Here is a 23,448-nt window from a genome sequence, read left to right on the forward strand (position 1 = left end):
TTAATGTGTCGCCCCAGTGCCTTTTCTTCAAAGCCTATTTTTTTATTTCTCAATTGGAGTCAAGCCCCGTTCCATCTACAATCTGAAAATCCACTTAACTCTAATTTTATTTTAACTGATATTATAGCTAGTTTTTGCATATCTGTCCCCCTTTCACTCAAAGACCATGGTAGAGCTTAGAAAAAAAAAGTTTGTTTAATGAATTACTGAATATGTAATCAGTTGTGCACACATATGGTACAGCATGTTGCAGAGCCCAAATCAGGGGGAGATAGCAAATGGCCAGGGCTAAGAATAGCCTGAAGTCGAGATGGGGTGGTAGTAAGTTTCTTGGACTCTCGATACAGCTCCCCCTGGCTCTCTTTCCTGGCCAGTCATCATTATCTATTGAAACCTATTTATTGAAGAGTCAAAGATATGAGAAAATATCTAATCATGGAAGGAAGCAAGGTACAGGAGAAAGTTCACTCTCTAACTGGTCACTTAAGACACTCTCTGGGTCTCAGCTTCATTATTTGTAAAATAAAATATTTAATCTGAATAATTTATGAACTTCTCCAGGTAGGCATACTATGATTCTATACAGAAAGAAATTTAACCTGAGACTAAGAGACAGCAAGTGAGCTTCTATTTTTCTGTATACAGCATAAGTGCATCATCTTTTATGATTTATTTTATTCAGAAATTTTCAGAAATCAGAACATAAGGAAGAAAATCACCAACTACCTATCATTAGCCAATAAAAAAGTCTAAATAAGTATTTAAAAACCCTATCTTATATGGTAAAGGAAAACTATTGAAAGAACTTTTTCTTTATGATATTGAGTGCAGATGAATGCCATGCTAGGACGCATTTTGTGACAAATGCCCATTGAAGAGTGTATATAAAATCACCTCTTGTGAACCCAAGACATTTGAATTTCTGAAATGTAAGATCATATTGGGACTAATTCTTGACCGGCTTTTGTATTTAGAACCCTGTCAATATTCTTCTTACAGATTGTAAAACAAAGCTTTTACACTTATAGCTTTGTGTTCCCTTTTTTATGAGAGAATGAAAGAAATATTTCCAAAAAAGAGCATCTCTGTACTTAAACTTTTATAAGTTAAAGTTTTGTGTTAAAATTCTATGTAGTCTAAACAACATTGGAAATCAAGTGATTGTTGGTTAGGACAGAAAGAATGCTTAAAATATTCAAAAGTTAAGTACAGTAATACGTCATTTCTTCCCCTACATAAAATCCCATCCTAGATTGCATTAAATCAACAAGTACAGTAAGATACAGCCACAAAAACTCTGTTTGTAATTTACGTTTCTGCTTATTCAATTATCCTCTGAGCTAGAAGAGTAACTAAAATGCTTGCTAAGAATAATGCCAAAAAGGAATCAGAAAAGGATACAAGCTTAGCTCTCACATCTAGCAAACATGTGGAAAGAGGTCTTGTTAGACATAAAATGTTCAAGGTAGAAGAAAAAGCCATTACAGTGAGCCCTTAAAAAAGAAAAAGAAAGATCTTGAAAGAAAGCTTATTTTTTTCTGTCTTAGTAGAAATTACACAGCCAAATGCAAAGGAGATAAAACGAGAATGCGTGTCTAACCCACAAGCAGTAACAGTTTCTGGAAGTAGAGGTGGCCTTCTCTGGAGATTTATTAGGGATTATTTTCTGATTCATAACCCAAATTTCTCTGAAACTCACTAATCTCCTCAGGGCACTCTGTTATAACACTACCTCCTCATTCATTCTGCTTTTGACTGCAATTCCACTTTAAATATTAATTTTAGAGGAGGTTTTACTTGCAATTAACCATGCGATTATATTGTAATCATACTGAATTCCATACTCTGAAATGAATTTAGCATAATCTGGACCTAAAGAGGCAATAAAATTAACACCCACTGAGTTTACTAGTGGAGTCAGACATCTAGCACCTTCACTAATTGGAGACACAAAATCAACTAAAATATAGAACGTTTTCAGAAATAGTAAAAGGAAAATCCAACATAAAAACATATTCTCTTGACTGTTTATTCAACCAACTAGGCTGTCTATCAAATAAAGAAGTTAAAAACCAATATAATTTTCCTAGGATTGGTAATGAGAATGCAAAGAGGGTTGTGTGGACTTGGCCCAGTAAAAATATGGCCTGCTGGAGAGGAAGCAAACCTGCCAGCACTGTCTGTAAGTCCTTTGGAAAAGGCAACAGCACATCTAATGGGATGTTCAGTAATCAAGAACATTTGCATCATGGCTCATTAGGTACTTGTGAAATTTTTGAGGGCATTTTCAACCTAGAATCCTAACTTCTATTGCTCAATTTTTCATAGTTAAATTGCTTTTTTTTTCAAAAACCCATCATGTGCCATGTTTGTTTAGATTATGTTTATAAATCACTAAATTAGAAAAGACATACCATGGGATGAATTGGGAGATTGGGATTGACATATATACGCTAATATGTATAATATAGGTAACTAATAAGAACCTGCTGTATAAAAAAATAATTAATTAAATTAAATTACAAATCAAGGCAGAACCAGCAATGAACAAGTGGAATTTGAAATAAAAAACACAATAGCATTTATACTACTACCCCACAAAATGAAATACTTAGGTACAAATGTAAAAAATATGTACAAGATCTATATGAGGAAAACTACAAAACTCTGATGAATGAATTCAAAGAATAACGAAACAGAGAGAGAATCTATGTTAATAGATAGGAAGACTGAGTACTGTCAAAATGTCAATTCTTCCCAACTTGATCTATAGATTCAGTACAGTTTCAATAAAAGTCCTAGGCAGTTATTTTATGGATATTGACAAACTGATTCTAAACTTTATATAGAGATGCAGAAGATCCAGAATAGCCAATACAAAATTGAAGGAAAAGAACAAAGTTGGAGAACTGACAGTACCTGACTTCAAGACTTACTGAGACAAGCTATGGTAATCAAGACAGTGTGGTACTGGCAAAAGAATAGACGAATAGACTAATGGAAAAGACTAGAGAACAGATATAAATCCATATACGTATAGTCAACTGATATTTGACAAAGGAGCTAAGGCAATACCATGGAGCAAAGGTAGCCTTTTCCACAAATGGTGCTGGTTCTGGAACAATTGAAAAAAAAAAAAAAGACAAAACATACCAAGGCTCAGTGTTTAAGAGATGATTAAAAGAAAGAGAGAGAGAGCCATCAGTATCCTTCTTTAATATCTGCTTCTATGCTGACAGGCATCTCCTTTTCTAATATATGTATAAAGGTCAAGGCTATCATCAGGAGTCCTAAATCACTACCCAAAGCCTAATAAGCATTGATCTAGTGTGAGTCCATTCCTGTGAGGTTCAATTTTCCTTTGCTCAGACACGGTTTCCCTAGCTCAAATAGAGAATAAAATAGAGAGTGTAGTTATTATTAAGTTAGGTAATACTGGGAAAGTTCATCACTTAGTTCTCTACTCATCTTCACCTTGCTTTACAATACTTTTCCTTGGGGGAAAAAAAAAAAAAGACACAAAATTAGAAAAATATATAAGTGATTTATTTCCTGATTTCAATTTGGGGAAGAACTTGTTAAACTGAAAAGGAAATGGAAATAATATAAAAAAGAAAATAGATTTTATTACATAACAAACTCCTTGATGTCAAAATTACTGTATAAACATAAATCAAAAATAATTTTTATTTATTTATTTATTTTATTTTTTAAAATTTACTTATTTGTTTACTTATTTATTTTTGGCTGCATTGGGTCTTCATTGCTGCTTATGGGCTTTCTCTAGTTGTGGCGAGCAGGCGCTACTCTTCATTGCAGTGAGTGGGCTTCTCATTGCGGTGGCTTCTCTTGTTGTGGAGCACGGGCTCTAGGTGCGTGGGCTTCAGTAGTTGTGGCACGTGGGCTCAGTAGTTGTGGTTCACGGGCTCTAGAGCACAGGCTCAGTAGTTGTGGCACACGGGCTTAGTTGCTCCGTGGCGTGTGGGATCTTCCCGGACCACGGCTCGAACCCGTGTCCCCTGCATTGACAGGTGGATTCTTAACCACGGCACCACCAGGGAAGCCCCAGTTTTTAAAAGAAATGTTAACAATAAATATGATGGTTAAAGAGTAAATAACTTTATGGAATAAAAATACTTACCATATGCTATGTGCCAGGTTCTCAACTAGATTTTTTACTTTAAATTTGTTTAAAATGAACATATTTAAATTAAAAGTATTATTTAGTTAAATCTTTTAACAGGATTCTTATTTACAAATTCAACATCTCGATTTTGAAGATTTATCCAAATGGAGCCAGAAAGCTTGAAATGGATTTTCCAGGTTTTGAATCCAAAGGAGTGCAGCTCTAAAACTTGTTTTTGTCCCACTTTTCCAGGCTGCTCATTATTAAGAAACATAAACGGCCACAGTATTTGGCATGAAAATTCCACTTCTAGCTATGAACCATCATTTATAATGATAATTAGTAAATATATAAATACCAAACAATAGAAGGCTGGTTAAATAATTTATGGAATTACAATATAATGAAGTAGAATATTTAATAACATGCAAACGTAGACAAAATACAGTCTTAATTTTTTTAAAATGATACAAAATGAATTTATTTTTGGTATAATTTAATTGATGTTTTATTTCCTATTTGTATGTATCTTTTATCATGTCTATCATTCTTCCTATGTATGGGTATTATCTTGATATTGGGCTCACGGTTGCTTTTTAACTTTATAGTGTTTACCATTTTCCAAATTTTATTTAATGATCGTGTATTACTTTAATACTTGGGAAAATAAGCCACGCACACAAAAGTGAGATATGTTACAGTAACATGCTTTTCAAACATTCAGAAGGATTTAAAATAGGTCCACTAAGCTTCTAGAATCCAGCAATGTGTTATTATTGAAATGGTATTTCTGACCATTTAGCTCTGAAAGCCTACTACAGTGATAAAGTTGCAAGTGAAATTAAAATAACAAAAAAATAATTTAACTCATATTCACCAACCTCCCCAAGGAATCTCAGAATTATATAGATCGGAGTGTAATTTGACCTCTAAAACAAAGCTAAACTAAAAAACAATAACAAGAACCTATTACCCTACCATTATCCTTACTACTAAAAGTAGCAAATTATGTATCAAAATGGAAAAATATATCTCTAATTTTCTTTGCAGAAATAAGCCTTGATGAAGCTCAAATCTTTGTAGCTTGGGCTGTGAGTTAAGCACCTTAGTTAACTGTTTTTGCACATTTTTTCCAAAATGGCAGCCTTAAGTAGCATCTTAAACCTTTTTCCTGTCTATTCAGGACATCACTGACTCCATCCCCACCCAGAGACTAAACCCCTGCCCCTGTGACAAAACTGCTAGGAAAAACTGACTTTGTGTTTCTCTGAAATGTAGATAAATTGTGTTTGTCTTTCATACACCCATAGACTTCATATTCAACAATGAATGAAGAGAAAGCAAAGTGAAGTAGAGAATCTTTATATGCCTGCTCTGCTTTCCTATAGTTTCTGGAATTCTCTGGGGAGTTCAGGGTTTTCTGCAGGGACAGGAAAAGTACAAAAAAATTATTGTTCAAAAAACTCAACTCTGTCCATGGCAGTTAAGGAGGAGAGGAACAGGTCAGAAGCAGCAGATAATTCCTGTTTTCTTTTGGCACTTTGTTCCACTTCTAAACTTTTTTTAATAGATCCATATTTGTGATGTTTATCTTGTTCTTCTTTAAAAAATATTGAAAGCAAAAATGTTATTCTAATTGATCTCTGAAAGCTTTCTGTGACATTGAATATATTGCATTTATATTTATAGGTTACTTTATGTCTATCTGTATCTATCTAAATGTGCACATGTACGCACTTCTCTCTTTCTCTCACACACACACACATACAACATACATGCCTCTTCCATATCTGTAACGTTCATATTTGCTTGTTTGCTTGTTCATAGGTATGTGCTACCGTGTGCTACATGGCCTTTTTGACCCAAATGTTGAGAAAGATCATGTGACTTTTTAGTATTGAGTGCATCTTTTGTAGGCAGGATGATTGCATTTTTAAAAATACAGTCAGGGACCTTTCTAATTACAAGAGAATTGAAAACAATTGTTCTAAGTATTATACTTTTTCCTTGTGTCATTTAATTTTTATCCCATGATGGTATATTCTCTATTTTTATTTATCTGTATTTTCTAGTTGACACTAAATTCTAATTCCCTTAAAATTTATTTGTAATCTAACCTATAACTTTTATGCAATATACTTATAACAATATAATTAACCTGAGATTTACTTTTCATAGTTTTCTAATGATGAAAACAGAATGTAACTTACAGTTAAATGTTCTGTCTTATTCACTCTTTATTTTTCATCATGACTTATTCTTACTAAATAGACCTTGAATTTACTTATTAAGAACAGAAGTGTCTTTCTCAGGTTAAATTTCTCCTTGTCCTACTCACTTTCTAGTTATATCTTGTAGATGAAAACTCTATGAATTTCAATCTTCTGATTTTCCATTTTTCACATTGGTCTAATTTCCTGTATCATTTTACTTTATTCCATTAATCTTGCCTCACATAATTTTTTCTAATCAATGTTTACTAAGTATCTTTCGTGTGTCCTGAGATACTCATTTTTATTTCCGTTCAACTTTGCTATGGTGGGATTATTTGAATAATTAATTCAGAAAGAAAAGGTCAGCTTGGTGGGACATTGTATTTTGCAGTGATTACTCTTTTGTCCTGGCATTGGGTAGATTGTCTCCAAAGCCAGTAGGGGAATATTTCAAGACATTCTTGTCACTGTATCTCCTGCTTTCTTGGCAGTTTGTAAAATCTTCTCTTTGTTCTTAATGTTTTAAACCTAAAAATCTAAAGTTTTCAGACATGACAAGTAGAGGCTTAGGAATGTTGTGTGTGTGTTTCTACTGAAAGAGATTCTGTTATCATTTATATCCATTCCAAGGAAGCACTGCAGTTAAAATAAAAGTTTGCCAACTAATTTATTCAACTCCCTCCCCACCCCCAAAAATAGGTGACTGTTATTTGCTAGGCATTTGTTTCAGTGTTTTACACATAAGATCACATTTAATTATTTCAAAAATTCTATGACAGAGCTATAATGGCTTATTTCTCTTGAGGTATCTGAGCTTTAAAAAGATTAAATAGCAGGATCAGACAAAGAAGAAATGACAGATTTGGAATTAAAGTGCACATACCTCTAACCTTAAAGCCCAATTTTAATTCCTTACAGATTTGGCCTTCTCCATTTGTACTAATAACAACTATTTCAGATGAATGAACTTCTCTATCTTTATAGGCTTTTAGATTCTCTTGCATTTAATCATGCGTTTCTATAAATTACCTTGATTTGAAATATTGGCTTTTTGTGCTAGGATATTAATTCTCTTCTCTTCCGTCAATGTTTTCACTTTATCTTGCATTTTCAACTTTAATATTATCTTTATAGTATTACAGCATATTTTTTTCTTTTATTTCCTATCATTTATATCTTTGGATAGAGAGTTCATATTGAAAGTCTCATGTGGGTCTATTCTTACTCTTCTATCTCATTTGCTACTACTGCATTTGATAAACATTTTTGTTTTGTTTTGTTTCATTTTGTTCTGAGATTTGTTCCTGGCTTCTCAAGCTTAACTTGTTGAGCCTTTATTATTTTGTTAATCTTTGTTTCATTTTATTACATTTTGCATTATTATTTTATTATAAGGCTTTCTAAATATATTAAATTTTAGATTAATAGAATGAATATAATGAATGTTCTTTTGTCAATGGAATCTATGCTTATAACAGTTTGAAAATCACTTTTTATGAATTTCATTATCATATCATATATGATATATCATATCATATCAAGGATCGTAAATACAAACTCTGAAATAACTGTGCTCATTCAGTCAGGGAGAAAAGGATCTCAGACAAAATCAGTGCTCTTGATTCCCTCTCAAAGGCAATTTCTCCTCCATCATGTTCCATATTGAAACCTTTCATATAGAAGCACTTTGTTAAGGGGCTTAGTTTTCCATCAAAATCAACTTTTTAAAAGAATAACTTGTTTCATTCTCGTACAGATAGGATAGCAATATATTACATATATTTCAGGTAATTAATTTTTCCTTCTATAGGATCATAGATTTTTATTAATTTACATGGAGACTATATTGCTTGATGTGAGAGTGAGAAATGTATGTTAGAGATTAAAGCTAAAAAAATAGAGCAGTATGTTCTATGTTTATGCAAAGACATATCAGCGATGTTTTCTTAGTTTAACAAATTATGAGAATTTAAAACTGAGGTCTGTATACATTATATACTCAAAGACAATGCCTGTGTTTCAAGATCAATATGAATTTTCTCAATAATAACAAAAAAGAAACTGTTGAGATATGTTGTATCTCTGTTTCCTCAAACAGTCAGTTTGAAATTTTCACAGAAGAATCTTAATGAGTTCTTTTTACAATGATTTCCAGGTGCTTATATTGCATGAGTGAATTAAAGCAAGAAAAATAGTTTAATATTTCAAAGCTAATTTTAAAAATCTCTAAAGATTCAAATATTATTGAAATATATCCTTTCTTTTATTCTATTGCTAAAGACAGCAGAATCTTAAGAAATCAAATATTTGAAAATAGGGAACTTATCCCTAATTTAGAATCACATCAAAATTTTTAGTGTTCCAACTTCAATTACATTTTTTTAAAAAGTTCAAATTTCCTATTTTAAAGAAAATATTGTTATACAGAAATAGCTCAAAATGTTTTTATATTTACCAACATAATCCCTCAAAATTTGCTGTGAGATATTTGATTAAATCATATTATTTTATAAACAAATGATAACCTGTTCTTATAAGATTAAGTATATACATGGCACACCTAAGGAGAAGTAAGCCCTCAGTGAAAGAATTCTGTAAGGAAAGATGCCAACACATTTATTCATTTTATTTTATTTTTTTTAACTGGGAATCAGAAACTATGTTATCAAGTGAATATCCACAATTTGAAGTATTTAACAATAACTAAGAAACTTAATAGTGTATATATTATATAAAAAACTAAAGGACTTGTTAAAAATGCTGATCACATATTCTCTAATAAGAACAATTATTTTTATCATATAAGTTTAATTACATGAATTACAAGTACTATACAGTGATTCTAAACTATGTTTCTAGGTTTTCTTCACTAACAAACTTTTGTTTGGATCAATATTCTGGATCAGTCCTGAGTTATGTTCGTGATTCTAGAGTGTTATTGCCTCATACCAAGATTTTTGATTCTCATTTCAGGTTGCTCATTACCATGACCTTAAATTTCTCAGTTTTTACATATTAATTTGGTCAAAATCAGGTAGTAAGCATGGAGTCTTATCAGTACACCCCTCTATTATGTTCGGTAAAATGCTAGCTGCTTGCCTTATTATATAACATAAATGACTATTTGCAGCTGCAACTTTCTATCTTTCAAACTCAGCTGTTCAACATCTTATGTCTGTCTCTGCTTATCTCTCTTCCAAGATCACCATTCCATACAATGAAAGAAGATTCATTTTAAAGTTATCTTTTATTGGGAAATTCATTTCCTTCTCAAAGTCATAGCTTAAAATGGATACTACCATTGGACATTACCATAAATAGATATTCCTATGGGACAGTATCATAGTATTTCCTATGTGTCATGTAAGCTTCAACCCATGACGATAACCTCTAAACACAATTCCTTTTTAGTTATCTCATCCATATGCAACAACACGTGTGTTAAAAATACACCAGAGAGGTGTGTGTTATCTATATTTAAATGATTATATGAACGAAGCAACCAAAATTTATTGAATAACCTTTAGTATTCGGTATTGTATCAAATATTTTGATACCTCATTAGTATCTAGACATTAAGAATATTAGGTCTTATTTATTAAGGTAAGACACACCTCTACTGAAATAGGTAACATTCTTCCAATATGTGAAATTCAACACATATTTCTCAAAACCACTCAAAATCTCTCTATATGTTCTCTGTTTCCTTTATTCTGTTCATTACAGGTCAGAGGTAGGCCAAAGATCTTCAGCCTTTTTTTCATGGCAGATTGATAAGTCCATTGATTTTTTTTTAAAGTCTAAATGCTTCTTCTAATTATTTTTAAATCTGAATTTTGTATTCATAAGCATTTCTTTTTACCTAAATAAAATGTCTTGATATGAAAAGCCTGAATCAATAGTTCATGTGTCTCTGATAACATATAGTAAGGACTATATGCTGCTTTTAATTTTCAGGTTAACATGTAGAAAACTTTTTTCTTCCAGTTCAAGCCTTCAAAAATATACACTTATGCAGAGTAGACAAATGTGATTATAGATAATGTATCTTGAGTAAAATAAACCCTCTATCAGAGGCTAGCCAAAGGATATGTCTAATGACTGACTTTCTGTGCCATTTTGTCTGGAATTATCAGCGAAGACTTAGGTAATAACTAGCAAATATCCTACCTGCATTTGGAAATGGGGTAGAAGCCCACTAGGGACTTTTAGTCATCTCCTTTAGTGACAATCTTCCCTATTAAAGTTATTTGACCAAGGAAAAGATATGACAAACTTGTGTACTACCTAAGTGCTCTAACCAATAATAATTAGGTATGTGAAACATCTGTGCTAAATGTGAGTTTTACAAGGATAGGCTTTCAGCTTTAGAAAATGGTAGCTATGTCCTTATTTCAAATGTACACGTGCAAATTATTACTCCTATCTCAAACTGACATACCCTGGGATTCCTGTCTGTTTGCTTTAGGAGACTCACCTGGGACTACAGATATATTGATTTAGAGAAAATACAAACAGCTTTAGTCTGAGTGCCAGGAGATCAGAATTCTCTACTCAGGACTGTCACTGGCATCATTTTTAGACATTTATTAATCCTTATTGTGACTCAGTTTCCCTATCAGGAAGGGGGGTGAGGGAAAAAATATACACATAATATTGTATATAGAAGTACATATATATATACATATATATACATACACATATATATGTAATTCACAATTACACTGTAAGGGATATGAGAGGATAAAGATGCTATATTAATATGAGCCACTAGTTGTAGTAATCTTAGAAGTAATGACATTTGAATACTTAGTTTCAAAATTTTATAAAAGTTTCTTTCTTCCTTCAACATACATTTCCAAACTATAAATGCCTTGGAAATTTAGCAAATCATTTGCAAATTTCTGAGAAACAAATACATCATTTGCATCCATCTATGCTAGAATCTTCCAAATATTCTTTTGCAAAGAAAGACTAATTTGCAGTTTACCCCATAGTTATTCTTGGTTAGGCAGCAGAAGACCTATATGCAGGAACATGGTACCATTGAAAGTTAATTATATTCATCTTCTTATTTGTCTAGTTTTTCTCCTGTTCAATGTCAACCAGGAACTACAGAGCTTAAAAAAATTAGCATAACTTCTAATTTAATGTGTTTTGCAATCTCCCATTTGCTATTACCAGCATAAGCTAAGTCAAGGATTGGCAAACACTGGCCAAATTTGACTCACCATGCCACCTGTTTTTGTAAATTGAAAGTTATTGAAACTCAGCTGTACCCATTAATTTACATATTGTCCATGGTTGCTTTTGCACTACAACTGAGTTGAGTGGTTGTCAAAGATAGAAAATGGACCACAAAGCCCAAAATATTTATTATCTACCCCTGTACAAATAAAATTTGTTCATGCCAGGTCTAAATCATCATTTTCTTCTTTTACAAAGCTATGAAGAGGCAGCATTTTGTAGTGGTGAAAAATACGGATTTAACATCAAAAGCTCTTCTTCATGTCTCAAACCTCAATTTGTTTACATATCAAAAATGATAGGTTACCCTTGTCCTTTATTTAAGTACAGAAGGTCTTTAGAGTCTGAGAAGTTGAGTCTTACAGCTCTTGAACATGAAGTATCTAGATATTTAGGCCCCAACTAGCTCTTTCCCAATCCATGAGTTTACTTAAATGTGAGTTGAAACCTGATGCTTGTTTCTTTACCACAGACTGCTATGTAGAATCCTGAAGTAGATCATGTGGAAAAGAAAATGATAGGGCAAAAAAGCTCTATTTCATTAGCTATATTATCTGGGAGAATGTAAAACTTTTGAAACATGAGTCATATATTGTCACTTCTGCTCAAGACTGCATAGCTCCTCATTTCACTTGATCCTTTGTTCCACAGAAGAGAAAACCCTGATCACAGGCTCAAAATATATTAAGTCAGTGGTGAACTAAAGCTACAAGAATGCCTATATACAGTTCAGCAATATTTCAGATTGGCTCAGCCTCCAGTTCTAGCAGCCTGAAAGAAAACATCATATAGTATTTTATGGAGGTAAATACTATATAATTCAGTCCCTACTGTTATTTAATATAAAATGTCTGGCAGAAAACTTAAAAGTTGCAAGGCACATGAAATGGCAAAAGAATAATTTTTTAAGTGACTAATAGTAAAAAGAAGAAATAGTGGATAGAAGAAACATACATGGTTGGATGATACAATTACACATGATATTAGTTAGATGATAAAGAAACTGAAGTATTATCTTAGTTCCTTTGGACTGCTATAACAAAAATACCATAGACTGGTAGCTTATAAAGAGCAGAAATTTATTACTCACACTTGCTGGTTGCTGGAAAATCTAAGATCAAGGTGCTGGCAGATTCAGTGTCTGGTGAGAATCTGCTTCCTATTTCATAGACGGAACTTTCCAGCTGTCACCTCACAAGGCAGAAACAAGGGACTACAAGCACTGTGGAGTCTCATTTATAAGAGCACTAACTCCGTTCATGAGGGCTCCACTCTCATGACTCAGTCTCCTCCCCCAGGCTCCACCTTCTAATACCATCACACTGGCATAAAATTTCAGCATTTCAAATTCATAAATTTTAGGGGAACACAAATATTCAGACTGTAACAAATGTCTATTGGAAATGGTGGATAACATGCACAACAAAATATTGAGACTATATAAAAGAACCAAATGGAATTGTGTAGATGAAAAAAATCAGTTATCAGAAATGAATTCATTTGTTGGATTTAACAGCAGATTCACACAGCAGAATAATGAATCAATACACTTGAAGGCTGATTTATAGAATATATCCAAACTAAAATTAAAACAAAAACAGAAGAAAAGAGAGTATCTTATCTGTGGGGAATTTAAAGGAGAGGAGGGAGATAATAGGTTAGAAGAAATATGTAAAGATAAAATGGCCGGGGTCTTCCAAAATTAATTGAAAGATATCTACCCACAAATCCAGGAATCTCATCAAATATCTCATCTTGGATATACAATTTTTAAAAAAAATTACTAGGCACATCATAGTCAATCTGCTGAACACTAAAGATAAACAGCAAGTCAAAAGCAGCAAGAGGAAAAAAAGGCACATTAATACAGCAGGACAAAGGGTCCTGCTCAACAGAAAAAACTGGGAGGATAAAACAAAATACAATAACGTTTTTACAGTGCTGAAAGAAAATAAAATATGAACTTAGAATTTTATACCCAGTGGAAATATGTTCCCCAAATAAAGGTGAAATAAAGACATTTTTCTTTATTTTTTTAATTGAAGTACAGTTGATTTTCAACATTATATTAGTTTCAGGTGTACAACATAGTGATTCAATATTCTTGTAGATTATACGCCATTTAAAATTATTGTAAAATATTGGCTATATTCTCTGTGGTGTGCAATATATCCTTGTTGCTTATTTTATACATAATATTTTATATCTCTTATAAATCAAGAGATGCGTATATGGGTGGTTCTGTTTGGGTTCATCTTGTTTGGGACTTTCTGTGATTCCTACACCTGGAAATCTGTTTCCTTCTTCAGCTTTAGGAAGATTTCAACCATAATTTCATCAAACACATTTTCTACACCTTTCTCTCTCTTTTCTCTTTCTGGGACCTCCACAGTACAAACATTAGTACACTTGATGTTGTCTCAGAAGTCCGTTAAATGCTTGTAATTTTTTAATTTTTAAAAATTTTTGCTCTTCTGATTGGGTGATTTCCATTATTCTATCTTCCAGATCACTTAGGCATTCTTCTATGTCACCTAGACTGCGTTTTTTCCTTTTAGTGAATGTGTTTTTCATTTCAGTTATTGTATTCTTCAGCTCTGACTGTCTCTTTTTATATTTTATAGTTCCTTGTTAAAATTCTTACTGTATTCATCTATTCTTTACCCAGTTCAGTGAGCAGTCTTATTACTAATGCTTCGAATTCTTTATGTTGTAAATTATTTATCTCTGTTTCATTAGGAGTTTTTCCAGGGTTTGTTTCTTGTTCTTTCTTTTGAAACCAATTCCTCTGTCCTCTCATTTTGTTTAACTTTCTGAAATTAGGTGATATAGTTACCTGTTCCAGTTTTTATTGGCATGTCTTTGTGTAAGAACATTTCTATGCAGTCTCTGTATGTCCAGTGACTTTGGTGGGAGAGCTGGATCTGAAGTGAGCATGGGTCGTATATTCCCCCAGGGTGTGCTGGCAGCTGCCGCCTTGGTGGAAGGTGAGGCTGGAGATGGAGGGGCTAGAATCATCACCAGGTGTGATCAGGGGCTTCCCTATGCTCAATGACCATCACCACCTATCATGGCCAGGATCAAGGCCTCAGGTGCTAGATCAGACACCCTGAGGTTCAGGGCTAGCTGGTTTCATTCCCTCTTAGTGTGCACTTTCCCCTCTAGCAAGGGCACTTCTGCCCTAGTGGAGAACAGTGCTAGAGCAAGTAGAACTGGAGTGGGTACCCAGGGCAAGCCAGGGTGCATGCTGAAACAGTCCCAGCAAGCCAGTCAGAACCCCAAGCTGTTTCCAATCCAGTGCCTCTGTGTGCTCACTCACAACAACTACCCTCACTTTATTCAGAGTCAGGGCCAGGTCCAAGCTGGTTCTACTTCCTCTGGGTATGTGCAACACCCTCTAGCAATGGCAATTTTGCCCCACTGGAGAGCAGCACAAGAGCAAGAGGGGCTGGAGCAGGTGCCTGGTGCAGGCCAGGTCACATGATAGTATGATCCCAGCAGGCCAGTCAGAGCCCCAGGCCACTCCCAATTGCCACCTCTGCGTGCATGCTGGCAATGGCCACCCTTGCCCTATTCAGATGCAGGGCCAGATTCTAGCTGGCTCTGTCCCCCCTCATGTGCACACTCTCCTTGGCAACACTCTCCACCAGGCTTTGCCCTAGTGGAGAGTTGTGCTGGAGCAAAAGTGGCTGGAGCACGCACCTAGTGCAAGCTGGGGTGAGTGCTGCAGCAGTTTCAGGAAAACAGCCAGAGTCCCAGGTTTTCAATCTGTTTCCTCCACCTTGTTCCTGGTAGTAAGCAAGCCTGTGTGCTCTTCATGAGCAGAGTCTCGATTTCTTACAGCCTTCTGGTAAGTCCCCATTGGTTTTCAAGCCAGCTAAGGGGACTCATCTTCCCAGTGTCAGACCCCAGGGCTGGGGTGCCCAATATGTGGCTCGAACCTCTCACTTCCCAGGAAGAATCCCTGAGCCTATGATATCCCCAGTCCTGACCTGATCACTTCTCCTCCCTTCCTACTCGAGTCTGTATGGATCTTTCTTTATAGCCTTGGTCATAGAAGAGACTTTCAGCCAGCCTCCAGTTTGTTTTCAGCGAGATGTAGATGTCTTTTTTATGTGTTCATGGGGGTAGGTGAGCACTAAGTCCTCCTACTCTGCCATCTTCATCTCCCTCCAAGACATTTGTTGAAATGACAAAGATAAAAGAATTTGTCTCCAAAAGACCTGCACTACTATGAGTTCTTCAACCTGAAGGGAAATGATAGTAAATGGAATCCTGGGTACTTTCTCTTAAGAAAGGAATGAAGATAAGTAGAAAGGGTAAATATACAGCAAAATATTATATATATATTTTATATATATATATATATATATAAAATATATGTATATAAAGATATATATTTAAATTTAAGAGACTGAACTATTACAAATAAAAAACAATCTATTTGATGGACTGTGGGGTTTATATGTAGCAAAAGAAGGGATGTACAATTGTAAAATCTTTATACTGTTTGTGAAATAGCATAATATTATTTTAAGAGAAGTTTAAAACTACATCACTAGAGAAACACTAATAATATGACACAAAATGGTGTAACTGAAAAGTTAATGCAGGAGATAAATTTGAAAACTAAGAAAATAAGCAGAAGAAGAAGTTCTTCTTCACACAGAAGAAGTCAGGACAGGAAGCACAGGGACCAAAGAAATGAGGGATAAATATACCAAAAACCCACAGCATGATAAAAAAATTAAACCCAACTCTAACAATATTTATATTTAACGTGCTGGACTAAACACAGGCCGTAGATTCTCATACTGGTTAAAAAACAAGACCCAACACACTTTAAATATAAAAACAGAGACCAGTTGAAAATAAACATATTGAGAAAAAAAGATACACCAACTTCCAGTTTCAGTTCCAACAGAGAGAAAGCTTAGAAACCGTCACTCTCATTCTTACAAGAAAAAGCTGGACAAAGTGAAACTCAGTTATTTTTTGTGGACCCATTAGAGCACTGAGGTCCCAAGGCAAACCCATCTCAAAATCTGCAGAGTCAGTAGCATCTTGGGAGACACAGTCAAGATCTGTTTATCCGGGCAGAGCCATAATACACTGGCTGGGAACATTTAAAGGGTAGTTTTGACTAATTGCTAGACGGTATGTGTGGAGGACTAAAATAGTATGAAATAAATATCCAGGAGTCCATACTGATATAAATAAATAGATAAATAGGAGAGAAGAGACAAATCTCCCATGCAGGAATTTCCAAATAATTTATGTAGATACTCTGCTACGGGAGGAGGAGAGTAACTCCCCACTGTAGGTGTAGGCTGCACATAGTGGCTTCTTCCCGAAGAGACCAGATAGAAAGGTGGAGGGGGGAGAAAATGAGGAACTTTATAGTGGAGAAACCTGACAAATATCACATCAGGCAGGTGATGAAGATCAACATTAATAGTGATAAATTGTGTTGATAGTGTGTACTTTCGATATAATGTAATAAAAATGGCACATTTCTTCTGTAGTCTTCCTGCCAAAAACCCATAACCGCAGCCTAATCATGAGAAAAACTTCAGACAAATCCCAGCTGAGGGACATTCTACAAAATGACTGACCAGTAATCCTCAAAACCGTCAAGGCCATCAAGAAAAGTCTGAGAAACTGTCACAACCAAGAGGAGCCTGAGGAGATATGTCTATTAAATGTAATGTGGTTTCCTAGCTGTAATCCTGGAACAGAAAAGGGATATAAAGGAAAAGTCAAAGAAAATTGAAGAAAGCGTAGACTTTAGTTAATAATAATGTACCAACATGAATTCATTAATTATGATAAATGGACCATACTAATAAAAGATGATAGGAAAAACTGGGTGAGGGTTACATGGTAACTCTCTATACTATCCTTTCAATTTGCCTGTAAATCTAACTCTCTCTACAATAAAAATCTTATTTAAACAAAACAAACAACAACAACAGCAAAAAGAAACACAAGGAGACAGTAGATTCCAGAATGTCCTGATCAAGTGGAAGGGGACATGGCTGTTTGGAGAGAGAAGACTGAATTCACAGGGCAAAGAATAAAGAAGGTGGCTGGGGTGAGGCCAATTAGAAACATTTTTCCTTCATTTTCCCCAAACTAAAGATGATATAAGAACTATTTTTAGTTTTACACTAGAGTTTTTAATCAAGAGTGAGACAGGGAGAAGAATGGTTAACATTTACATTGCACTATATGAAAGGTTGTCCAATCAAACTGAAACACAGAATTTCTACATATCTGATGTCTAATCTTCATAAAATCGGTGCTCTCAGTGGTATCTAGGAAGCCAGCTGAGGTGTGTGTGGAATGGCGGGCAACCTGCACAGGAGTAGACATCATGGGTGGGGAGGGTGCTGTTGCAGAGTAGGGAGGGAAGAATCATAAACCCAAGAGCTCAGCCTTAGAAGGAGAAAATCTTAACCTTTTGACAAATGGTGGAAACAACTTTTTTCTTAAACAGAACACCTTCTCTTTTCAAATAGGCCAGGGGACCTATTTCTTATAGCCTTAATGAGAGTATATAAGAAGCCCAAATCAAATTCCCTTGCAACAATAAGCCACAACCCAACTCTATGGAAAGCAAAATCACTTTCAGTATTCCAGTATAATAAAATAGAGTTTTTAAACTCTATTTTAAAAAAGAAGATATACCATGCAAATCCTAAACTCAGTGAAAAATGACATGAGATAATTCCATCCCCCCAAAAAAACCCTTCAAAATAAAGAATTTACTAAAAATAATGTACAGTATTTCCTAATGATAGAAGGATCAATTCACCAATAAGACATTAAAATTCTAAATTGTGTGTCCCTAGTAATTTAGAAAGTTATATTTTTGAGAAAATATAACACAGAACTTTGGATTATAAATTGCAAAAATTTACAAAACTAAAGGAAGAAATAGACAAATTCACAATCATAGATGCTGCTATTGACATCCCTCTTCCAGTATTTGGTAGAATATGAGATTTAAAAAAAAAATAGTAAAGACAAAGAGGATTTGAGCAACACTATGGACCAACTTATCATAATATACATTTAAAAAACATGACATCCAGTAAGTACAAAATATGACTTCTTTTCAAGTGCAAGTAGAACTTTCAACAAGGCACACATAAAGCTGGTCCATAGAGCAAGTCTCATTAAATATCAAAGGACTGAAATAAACTGAATATGTTACCTGACTATAATGAATTTAATTAGAAATCAATAGAATTATGTAATTTTAAAAAACCTCCAAATATGTGAAAGAGAGAGAGAGAGAAGAGAGAAAGGCGAGAGGGAGGGGGGGACAGATCACAAGGCAAATTAGAAAGCATTTCAAAATGTATGATAATAAAATAATATTATCAGAATATATTGTAACAAGTTAAAGCAGTGCTTAGAGGGAAATATATGGATTTAGATACTTACATTTTTATTTTCTTCTTTTATCATCTCTATACTACAGGGAGGAAAAGAAGTAAGTGAAGAGAAATAAGGATATAAGAGAGCGTTCTTATATCTGTCTTTCTTCTCAGCAAAATTATTTGAGAATTCTCTTTCTGCTGGGTGTGTGTGTGTGTGTGTGTGTGTTTCTACCTTCCACTTTTCTGTGATTAAATGAGCTAGGGCCATAATTGATGTTTTATTTATTTAGTATTTTCATGAAATACTTCAAACATTTATGTCAAAATAAGAAGGTAATGAAAACCCAGTGTTTATTTTACCCATGTACACACAAGACACCTTTAGAAAAACCTCGGCATGATTTCATATTCATTTACATCATTTTGTAAAGAAATAAAAAGTACAATTACCATCAAAGAATATTGTGTACACCTTACTAATTCTGTTCCTCTAATTCCTGCCCCAGGCAGAATTAATATTAGTATTTTTCATGCCCACTCTTACTTGCTTTTATTACTTATTTATACATCCATTAATATTTTAAAATATTTTTTTAAACTTCATGTACATTTCCTTAATGAATATGTCATTTTGGAGTTTGCCCTTTTTTGCTCAAAATATTGTTTTTCATATTTAACACATTCATAAATATAGCCATATGTGTGAGTTTCTCTAAAGAATATACCTGGGTCATAGATTATGTTAATTTTCATCTTTACTTGAAATTGCCAAAAATGTCCTGTATTTCTTTACTACTGTTCAGAGTGTATGAAGGTCCCAAACACCTATTTCTGACCAAGAGTTCTCTCACCAGACAGTTTATTTCCATTATGATGGACGTGAAATAATTATTTTATTGTGTTATTAATTTGCAATTTAATGATTACTAATATATTTGGTATTTCCATGTTTTATTGGCCATTCTGATTTTCTTTTCTGTGAATGTTTCGTGCATACCTCTTGCCATTTTTTCCTATTGGTTCCTATATCTTTTTTTACTAATTTGTTGGAGTTCATTTATTTTCCAAACATTGCCTGATTATATACCTTGAAAATAATTTATTCTAGTGTGAAACTTGTCTTTCCCCAATGTTTATGGTATTTTTTTAAAACATAAACATTTAAGTTCAATAAATATTCCTTATTTTGGGGCATTTTTGGTTTCTTTTCTAAGAAATCTATTTCTGAACTAAGACTTTATACTTTCTTCTCAAAATTTTAAGAATTTGCTTTTGACATTTGTTTTACTCTACTAGACATTTTATCTTTCTGTTTGAGGAAGGGGTCTAAATTTGTGTTCTTATATGAATAATCAGTTTTGTACTACCACTTACTAACTAGTCCATCCTTTTTTATTCATCTGCAATGCACCTCTGTAATATATTATTTCAGTATATGTGGAAATTTTTCTCTATTCTATTGCATTGATCGATTTATCAACCCCAGTCTCTATCAGTACACACTACATTAATTACTAAGGCTAAAAATAAATTTGATATCTAGTAGGAAATATCTTTTACACATTTTTTTTCTTCAAAATTGTCTTATTTGGTTATTGTTTCCCAGAGAAATTTTAGGATCACTTTGGAAGATTCCAAAGAACAGTTTCAGTTTTGACTGGTTATCAAATTTATGGATTAATTTGGGGAAGAATGTGTATTTTTGTGATATTTATTGGCCTTTGCATCATATATCATTTTTGATATTCATGTCTCCTTATCTATTTTTTATTGAACTATAATTTACATATAATATTATATTAGTTTCAGGTCTCCAACATAATGATGCAATATTTTTATACATTATGAAATGACCACCACAGTAAGTCTAGTTACCAACTGTCACCATACAAGTTATTATAATATTAACTATATTCCCTGTGCTGTACATTACATCCCTGTGACTTATTTACCTTATAGCTGAAAGTTTATACCTCTTACTCCCCTTCACCAACTTCGTCCATTCCCCTACCAATTTGTTCTCTGTAACTATGAGTCAGTTTCTGTTTTGTTTTGGTTGTTCATTTATTTCATTTTTTAGATTCCACATTTCAGCAAAATCATACAGTATTTGACATTCTCTGTCTGACTTATTTCACTTAGCACAATATCTCTAGATTCACCGTTGTTTTCACAAATAGCAAAATTTCATTCCTTTTTATGGCTGAGTAATATTCCATTGTATATGTATACCATATCTTCTTTATACATCCCTCTTATCAATGAACACTCAGGTTGCTTCTTTTCTTAACTATTGTAAATAATGCTGCAATGAGCATAGCGATGCATATATTTTTTCAAATTGTGTTTTTATTTTCTTCAGATAAATATCCAGAAGTGGAATTGCCAGGTCATATGGTAGTTCTAGTTTTAGTTTTTCAAGGAAGTTCCATACTGTTTTCCATAGTGATTCCACAAATTTACATCCCCATCAACAGTGCACAAGGGATCCCTTTTCTCCACATCCTTGCCAGCACTTGTTGTTTCTTATTTTTTAGTAATAGCTCTTCTGACATGTGTGAGATGGTATCTCATTGTGGTTTTGATTTGCATTTCCCTGGTGATTAGTGATGTTGAGAATCTTTTCATGTGCCTGTTGGCCAACTGTATGTCTTCTTTGGAAAAATTTCTATTCAGGTCTTCTGCCCAATTTTAATCAGGTTATTTGTTTTTTTGATATTGAGTAGTATAAGTCTTTTATATATTTTGGATATCAACCTTCTATTGGATATATCATATGCAAATATCTTTTCCCATTCAGTAAGTTGCTTTTTGCTTTTTTGATCATTTCCTGCATGGTGAAAAAGCTTTTTAGTTTGATGTAGTCCCATTTGTTTATTTTTGCTTTTGCTTCCCTTGCCTGAGGAGACATATTCAAAAAAATATTTCTAAGATTTATGTCAAAGAGCTTGTTGCCTATGTTTGCTTCTAGGAATTGTTTGGTTTCAGTCTTACACTTAACTATTTAATCCTTTTTCAGTTTATGTTTGTATATGCTGTAAGAAAATGGTCCAGTTTCATCCTTTTGCTTGTTGTTCACTTTTCCCAACACAATTTATTGAAGAGACTTTCTTTTCCCCATTATATGGTCTTGCCTTCTTTGACATAGATTAATTGATCATTTAAGCATGGGCTTATTTCTGGATTCTCTATTCTGTTCCATTGCTCTATGTATCTGTTTTTGTACCAGTACCATACTGTTTTGATTACTATAGCTTTGTAGTATAGTTTGAAATCAGGGAGTGTGATACCTCCAGTTTTGTTCGTCTTTCTCAAGTTTACTTTGGTATTCAGGGTCTTTGTGTTTCCCTGCAAATTTTAGGACTATTCGTTCTAGTTCTGTGAAAAATGCCATTGGTATTCTGATAGGATTTGCATTGAAGTGGTAGATTGTTTGGGGTGGTATAGACATTTTAACAATCTTGATACTTGCAATCCATGAGCATGGTATATCTTTCCATTTGCTTGTGTTGTCTTCAATTACTTTCATCAATGTCTTATAGTTTTTAGAGTACAGGTCTTTCACCTCCTTGGTTAAATTTATTGCTAGGTACTTTATTCTTCATGATGCAATTGTAAAAGAGATAGTTTTCTCCATTTCTCTTTCTCATAGTTTGTTGTTCGTGTATGGAAATGCAACAGATTACTGTATATTAATTTTGTATCCTGCACATTTACTGAATTCATTTATTAGTTCTAATAGTTTTTTGGTTGTGTCTTTGGAATTTTCTATGTATAGTATCATGCTATTTGCCAACAGTGACAGTTTTACATCTTCCTTTCCAATTAGGATGCCTTTTATTTCTTTTACTTGCCTCATTGCTCTGGTCAGGACTTCCAATAATATGTTGAGTAGAAGTAGCAAGAGGAGGTATCCTTGTCTTATTCTTGATCTTAGAATAAATGCTTTCAGTTTTTCAGCATTCAGTATGATGTCAGCTATAGGTTTGTCATATATGGCTTTTATTATTTTGAGGTTATGTTCCTTTATATCCATTTTGTTTAGAGTTTTATCAAAAATTGATGTTGAATTTTGTCAAAAGATTTTTCTGCATCTATTAAGGTGATCATATGATTTTTATCCTTTGTTTTGTTAATGTGGTGTATCACATTGATTGATTTGCAGATGTTAAACCATCCTTGCATCCCTGGAATGAATCCTACTTGATAATGGCTTGTGATCTTTTTAATGTATTGTTGAATTCAATTTGCTCATATTTCATTGAAGATTTTTACATCTATATTTATTAGGGATGTTAGCCTGTAATTTTCGTGTGTGTGTGAGTGTGTGTCTGTGTGTTTGTGTGATTTTGTTGTTAGGGTAATTCTGGCCTCATAAAGTGAGTTTGAAAGTGTTCCTTTCTCTTCAAATTTTTCAAATAATTTATGAAGGCTTGGTATTAAATCTTTGTTAAATGTTTGGTAGAATTCGCCT

The sequence above is a fragment of the Balaenoptera borealis genome (genome assembly GCF_965194805.1).
Source record: "Balaenoptera borealis genome assembly, chromosome: 2".
Lineage (NCBI taxonomy): Eukaryota > Metazoa > Chordata > Mammalia > Artiodactyla > Balaenopteridae > Balaenoptera > Balaenoptera borealis.